Source organism: Arachis hypogaea, chromosome 2 (genome assembly GCF_003086295.3).
Source record: "Arachis hypogaea cultivar Tifrunner chromosome 2, arahy.Tifrunner.gnm2.J5K5, whole genome shotgun sequence".
Classification (NCBI taxonomy): Eukaryota; Viridiplantae; Streptophyta; class Magnoliopsida; order Fabales; family Fabaceae; genus Arachis; species Arachis hypogaea.
This window is the reverse complement of record NC_092037.1, coordinates 59,181,491-59,189,091: the sequence shown is the minus strand read 5'-3', so window position 1 is coordinate 59,189,091 and position 7,601 is coordinate 59,181,491.

The window sequence follows — 7,601 nt, the reverse complement described above, 5'->3', positions numbered from 1 at the left end:
ACAAATAGCGTATAAGAAAGAAACTCAATTCTTAGCACAAAAGAGACAAATTATGGCAGCATTAGCCCAACAACTTCAGAAGAAGATATTCAAAACTCTTTACAAGCAATACAGACCGTGCCTCTTGGAGAAGATGAAGAGGTCCAATCCAGCCCAGCTCATTATTATCAAGACTCACAAGATCCATTTGAGATGTAACAAAGTAATGTATGTGTAAAAGCCCAATCATGAGAAAAAAAAAAGAAAGTAAAAAAGTAAAAAGTAAATGTTGAACAGTAAAAGCAAACAGTGAATGTCGGCAAACAGTAAAAGCAAACAGTAAATGTCGGCAAACAGTAAAAGCAAACAGTACTGTCGGCAAATAGTACCCAAATAGTCACCATTTTGGGTCTATAAATACCAAAGCCCTCACTCATTTAAGGGCATCAAAAACTTGAATACTCAAGAAATCTCTCTACTCTTATATCTTCTTACTTTATAAATTTTCCAAGTATTTGTAATCATCTTCAAGAATTGTATCAACTTTGCAAGCAATAATAGTACAAGTCCATTTCTGTAAGCTTTATTCATCCTTTAATCTCTTTATTATTATATTCTATTTTCTTTAAATATAATGTCATTACTGAATAAGAAGCTTAAATCTTTAAAGTTTCTTAGAAGAAATATGAAAATGAGAAGATTAGCCTTAGCAAGAAGATACATAGAAATAATAGCTGAATCTTCTGAATTAAGTCAAGAAATAGAAAAATTAGATTCAGCTATTAAATATGAAAATGAGAAGATTATTTTTTTATCTAATTTTTCTATTTCTTGACTTAATTCAGAAGATTCAGCTATTATTTCTATGTATCTTCTTGCTAAGGCTAATCTTCTCATTTTCATATTTCTTCTAAGAAACTTTAAAGATTTAAGCTTCTTATTCAGTAATGACATTATATTTAAAGAAAATAGAATATAATAATAAAGAGATTAAAGGATGAATAAAGCTTACAGAAATGGACTTGTACTATTATTGCTTGCAAAGTTGATACAATTCTTGAAGATGATTACAAATACTTGGAAAATTTATAAAGTAAGAAGATATAAGAGTAGAGAGATTTCTTGAGTATTCAAGTTTTTTGATGCCCTTAAATGAGTGAGGGCTTTGGTATTTATAGACCCAAAATGGTGACTATTTGGGTACTATTTGCCGACAGTACTGTTTGCTTTTACTGTTTGCCGACATTTACTGTTTGCTTTTACTGTTTGCCGACATTCACTGTTTGCTTTTACTGTTCAACATTTACTTTTTACTTTTTTACTTTTTTTTTCATGATTGGGCTTTTACACATACATTACTTTGTTACATCTCAAATGGATCTTGTGAGTCTTGATAATAATGAGCTGGGTTGGATTGGACCTCTTCATCTTCTCCAAGAGGCACGGTCTGTATTGCTTGTAAAGAATTTTGAATATCTTCTTCTGAAGTTGCTGCGGCTAATGCTGCCATAATTTGTCTCTTTTGTGCTAAGAATTGAGTTTCTTTCTTATACGCTATTTGTTCATTGTTGGTGCTTGAGGCTGTTATAGCCGGACGCTTTTGTGATGTTGTTAACCATTGATCAATAGCTCTTTTACTTAGCAGATTTATATCATATTTGTTCCACCACTTAATTTTTATTATTCTTACTAAATATTGTATGCTTGCACATTCCTCATATGCTGCTGAATCATATTCCCAAGTCATAATCCAGCTTATTCCCATAGCTGCTATAAAGGAAATGAATTTGTACTCTTGTAGAAATGATGACTTGCTTTTGAAGTACTCATACGCCATGCTGGCTTCTTTCGGGAAGAAGGCTTCTATCGGTCCGAAATTCTGGAACCATGATTGGAACCATTTGGGAAATTGTAATGATATCCCCTTCCTGAACCATATGAACCAAGAATGGGGACTTGGTGATAGGAATAAAATATGGTTCCATGCTTCTTGGTAATCATAATAGGTATAGCTTTGAGGTTCAAACTTCAAAGAGAAGTTTTTAGAATGATATGGGGGTAATTCCCATTCTTGTAGAGATAATATTTTCATGATTTTTATTTTTGAGTAAATAGGTTGTTTGGTATTGGAGTCTCTACAATGGGTTAATTCAATAGATCCAGTGTCTACTAATATGAATTCATAGAATTTCTGGGTTTTTTGTGGGTTAATAGGAATGTAATGGAAAGTGTTTGGGAAAATAGTCTTGTATAGGGTTTTTCTGTCTTTTTTGAACCATTCTTTTTCAATGGTTAATATTTTAATAGGATTGGGCTTTTCATAATAAGGAAACTGTTCTTTCAAAGGTTGAGTGTTGTAGAGATCTGATGGTTGTAATAATGTGAATTTTTTATTTGTAGTAATTGAAGGGCTCTTAGAAGGTGATAATGATGATGATGCTTTTACAACCTGTGACATTGTCATAGGTCTTAATGATAATGGTTTTGCTGGTACAGGGATAATAGGTAATTTTGTTTCTTTTACTTGGTCAAAAGGTTGACCATAATCTTCACTGGAGGCTGGTTTTTGCTCCATCTTTTCCCTGCAAAAATTCTCTAGTAAGAAAGTCAGGGAGTGAATTTAGTTCTCCTTTTATATGTTCAATAGTAAAATCAAAGCATGATAAAATAGCTTGCCATCTTGCAAATATTTGTTTTGAAACCAAATTTTTTACATCATTCTCTAAAACATTTGGGGCTACTTTACAATCAGTTCTTATTAAGAAGGTTTTATTAAATAAATCTTCTTGAAATTTTGAAACACATAATACTATGGCAAGTATCTCTTTTTTAACTGTGGGGTAGTTCTTTTGGGCTTGGTTCCAAATTCCTGAATGGTATTTTACTATCTGTTCTTTTGAGCTTTTAGGAGGTATTTGTTTAAGAATTCCTCCATATCCTAATTCTGATGCATCTGTTTCTACAATTAATTTAGCCGATGGGTCTAGTATATTTATGCAAGGTATTTCTTTTACTGCATTTTTTATTTTTATTATTATAGAAGTCATTTCTTTTGTCCATGGAGGTGGGTTTTTTCTTAACCTCTTATAAAGAGGTTCGCAAGTAACTCTTATACCAGGTAAGAATTCTGCCACATAATTTAAACATCCTAAAAATCTTTGTAATTGTTTTTTGTCAGTTATTTCATTTGGAAACTTATCTGCAAATTCAATAGCTCTTTTAATAGGTACTATGGTTCCTTGATAAATTTCATATCCTAAGAACCTTACTTTAGTTGTAAAAATTTTCATTTTCTTTTCTGATAAAACTAATCCCTGCTCTTTTATAATGTCCATAAATTTTTCTAGATGATATATCTGCTGCTTTATACCTTTTGAGTATACTAATACGTCATCAAGATATACTATAGTAAATTCTATATGTGGGTAAAATATATTATTCATTATTTCTTGAAACTCGCTTGGAGCATTTTTTAATCCTTGAGGCATTACATTCCATTCATAATGTCCAAAAGGTACTATAAAGGCTGTTTTATATCTATCTTCCTCTTTTACTGCAATTTGATAATATCCTGATTTTAAATCAAATTTTGAAAAGATATTTGCTTTATTTAATCTTTTAATTAAATCACTTTTATTTGGTAAAGGATACCTAATCCATTTTAATACCTTGTTTAGAGGTTTATAATTGATAACTAATCTTGGAGCACCTCTTTCTATTTCAGATGCTTTCATCACATAGAAGCCTGTACAGCTCCACGGTGATTTTGAAGGTCTTATTAGTCCTTTATCTAGATATTCTTGTATTTCTTTTTTACAATATTCTAGATACTCTTTGTTCATATGTATCGGTTTTGCCTTTGTTGGTATGTCTTTTTCTTTAAACCCATCTTCATATGGTAAAGATATTTCATGTAATTTTCTATGTTGAAAGGCTGTGGGATTTAAACTACATAATTCTTTTTTAATTTTTTCTTCAATTGCTTTTATTTTACCTTGTATTTCCGGGGTTTGTAATTGTTCTTCTATTCTTTTATGTGTAATTTCTTGGTTTAAGTAGTTAATTTGTCTTGTTTTTCTTTCTATAATATTAACTTGACGCGGTAATTGTTGTAAAGTTTTCTCTAGGCTCAAACAATTAATTTGTTTTACTTCTGTTTCCATTACACTAACCTGTGTAGATAGGTGTTGTAACAGATTGAGTTCATGCTGTTTTGGTCTTGTGAGAAATTCAAAATGGACAGGATGATAGGGATTCTTGTACAAGTTATTCCGTCTATGTCGACATTAAAGGGATATAATAATAAAGTGAAAGGATTTCCTAATATAACTTGATGAGATATATTTCTTGCTAAAAAGAATGTAGTGGCAAAGCATACCCTATTTTTACAAATTTTTGCTTTGGATAACTTATAGTCTATAGTCATTTTGTCGTTTTCTGCCATTAAAACTCTTTCTGTATTTTTCTCATAATATTTTGTGGGTATTAATCCTTCTTGTATACAATTAACATCAGCTCCTGAATCTACCATAGCTATTAAATCAAATTTTTCTTCTCCTACTATTAAAGTTATCGTAGTAAACCATTTTTGACTTACTAATAATGTTAATATATTTATATAGTTTTCTGTACCTAGGTTAATATAATTCTCAGGGATTGTTATATTACTAATCCCTTCATTATTTTGCAAAGATTGTTCTTGGATTTTTATTATGTTTTCTCCTTCTATTTTTAGTAATCTGTAGTCCATATTAATGTTTTGTTGTTTTAATTCTGAAACTTCTCTTTTTAACTTTTTTATCTCTTCTTTAAGAGAATTAAGGGAAACTTCTTCTTGTGGATTTTTAAAACGATTATAAATTTCTTTTATTTCTATTGGTCTTATTTCTTGCTTATTTTCTTCTTCTTTTTTAACTAATTCAGCTAATTGTCTTATAAACTCATCCCTTAATGGTGTATCTTCTAACTTGTCAATTATTTTGACTAGTGTAGAAGTTTGTTCTTTAGTTAAAACATTTACAGTTTTTTCGTAGTTTCTACAGTTACATAATCCTATTCCTAAACAATTATTATTATCCTGTTACTCTTTTCCGCTATTTCCTCCTGAGCTCTCTTCTTCTGACATAAAGTCTATTTGTTGTATAAAATAGTCTTCAGTTTCAGAAGAATCTTCATGACTTGATTCTTCTTCTGATTCTGAATTGATTAGTATGGCTGTTAAAGCGTGTTTAATTTCTTTATTTTCTATTTTATTTATTTTTTGTTCTGTCGTACATTTATTAGCATAATGTCCTTGTTTTTTACATTTCCAACATATTACTGGTTTTTTCTTATTAGAAAATTTAGGTTTTCCTTTAGGGGTTTTATGGAATTTTTTATGATATTTCTGTTCATAATAAAGGGGTTTGTCTATATTATATTTAGGTTTTTTATAAAATTTTCTCTTTTTAACTTTATGCTGTCCACTAGGTGCTTTTTCAGGAGTTATTCCATATTGATAACAAAAAGTGCCAAGCTCTCTTTTACCCGTGATACTTTCTTGTTTTATTTTCTGTTGTATCTTGGTATCTGTGCATACTTCTATACCTGTTTGTACTATTATATTATGCAATTGTCCAAAAGTTAATGAATTATAGGGAATCTGGGTCCCAAATTGTGTTTGTAGTTTTTGTAATACTTTTTCAGAGAATAATTTTGGTAAGGCTGCTACGAATCTTTCTTTCCAGAAAGGCGCATGTGCATCATCTCTTATCATGACTTTTGACATAAAAACATCTTTATACCATCTATAATCAGACATGGTTGGACATCTTAAATTCATTAATTGAGTATGTATCCTATCTTTAAAAATACTGGGATCTCCTACAAAATTTTTAATAATAGTGTATATTAATGTGGATGTAGCGTCTGGTGATTGATCTTCTTGTTTAATACTATTAATAATTAATTCTTTTTCTTGGACGCTGAGAAAATTATCCCACCAACCTTTTAATTGTCCTGTAAATCCTTGGGTTATCATGATTGCTGCTTCTCTATCAGAAGCTTTTCTCATCTTATAGGCAGTTGCAGCCATAGTCATATTACACATTTGATCTAAAATAGCTTGTTCACTTAATCCATCTATATTCCATTCTACTAAGTCTGATCCTGAAAAACTATTTTGTACTAATTGTGTTCGCTCTTCTAGGCCTACATCTACTGGTGATGGTCTAGGATAATAATTTCTGGTTTTAGGATAATCTCTTTTATAGGATATTTTATTTAATTCTAATTCTTCTTCCTTTTGCAATGTATTAATTGTTAATTTTCCTAGACTAATACTTCTAAGTTTTTCTTTTAGTTCTTCAACTTCTGTTTCTACTTTAGATTTTAAGCTAATATTATCTAAACTTTGTAATTTATATATGGGTTTTTCTATGGGTTTTTCTACCTTAATAACTTTTTCCATATTTTCCATTCTTCCTAATTGATTTTTCATTATATCTAACATGGTGTTAGTAAAGTTTAATTGTTGATGTAATTTCTTAATATCTCTTTTCTCTATGTTTCCTTCTGTATTACTATCTTTATAAAGTGTTGCTTCAACTTCTAGGTCTTTTCCTATTGGTATTTTGATAGTTTCTTTAGGAGGGTATTCAGATTCTATTACTGATCCTGAGCTTGTTTTCCAAACAACAGTTGGTTTTGTTAAAGGACATAATTTCTTTTCGGGTTTGGAGTAATAATTTACGTACCAATCAAAGAAGAACAAGCTAATCCTATTTTCTTTCATAAAATCATAGAATAGTTCTCTTATTCTAATAACCTCTTTTTCTGAATGGTTGGTAAAATACCAATCTCTTAATGATTTATTGTAATCAGCATTAAAATCTTGTCTAATCCATTCTTTATCAATCTCAAATGGTTCTTCCTTTATAATTACGGACATAATTTGTGATTCTCTTGGATCAAATTCTGAAGGGGATTTATATACAGCAGTGGCTATATGTGGCCTTCTGTTGTCAATTCCTACAATATCATCGATATTTCCTATGGACGAATTATCTATAGAATTTCTATGGCTAATAGTTTCAACATTATCAGGAACTCTTAATGATTGGGATCTATTCATCCTGATTCTAATATCAGGTCCTTCTCTTATGATTTCTCTTATCCTAGTATTTTGTATTTGTGGTTCTTCAATACCATCAGGTATTATCCATTCTTCAGGCATACGACTCTTTAATTCTTCATGTCTTAATCTTCTAGGTGTTTGTATATTAGATCTTTTTAGGTTTGCATGCATAATTATTGTTTCTTCTTTTGATGATTGTCTTAATGCTCTAAAGTCATAATCAACTTTAGTAATTTTATAATATATCCTATAGATTATTTCAAATGGATCATATTTTTCATTTATAATGGTCTCATCAGATGTCACTTGCAATTTTAAAGCTTGCCAGGTGTATTCATTTTTTAGATTCATAGCATAATTTGGGTAACAATTAAAAAACACTGGTCCATCATGACAGTTACTTTCTAATATTCCTATTAATGAATCACTAAAATTTTTTAACCTGGTATCTCTTAAGGTTAATAATATAGGCAGATTAATTCCTATTCTAAAATTAGGCTTTATGGCT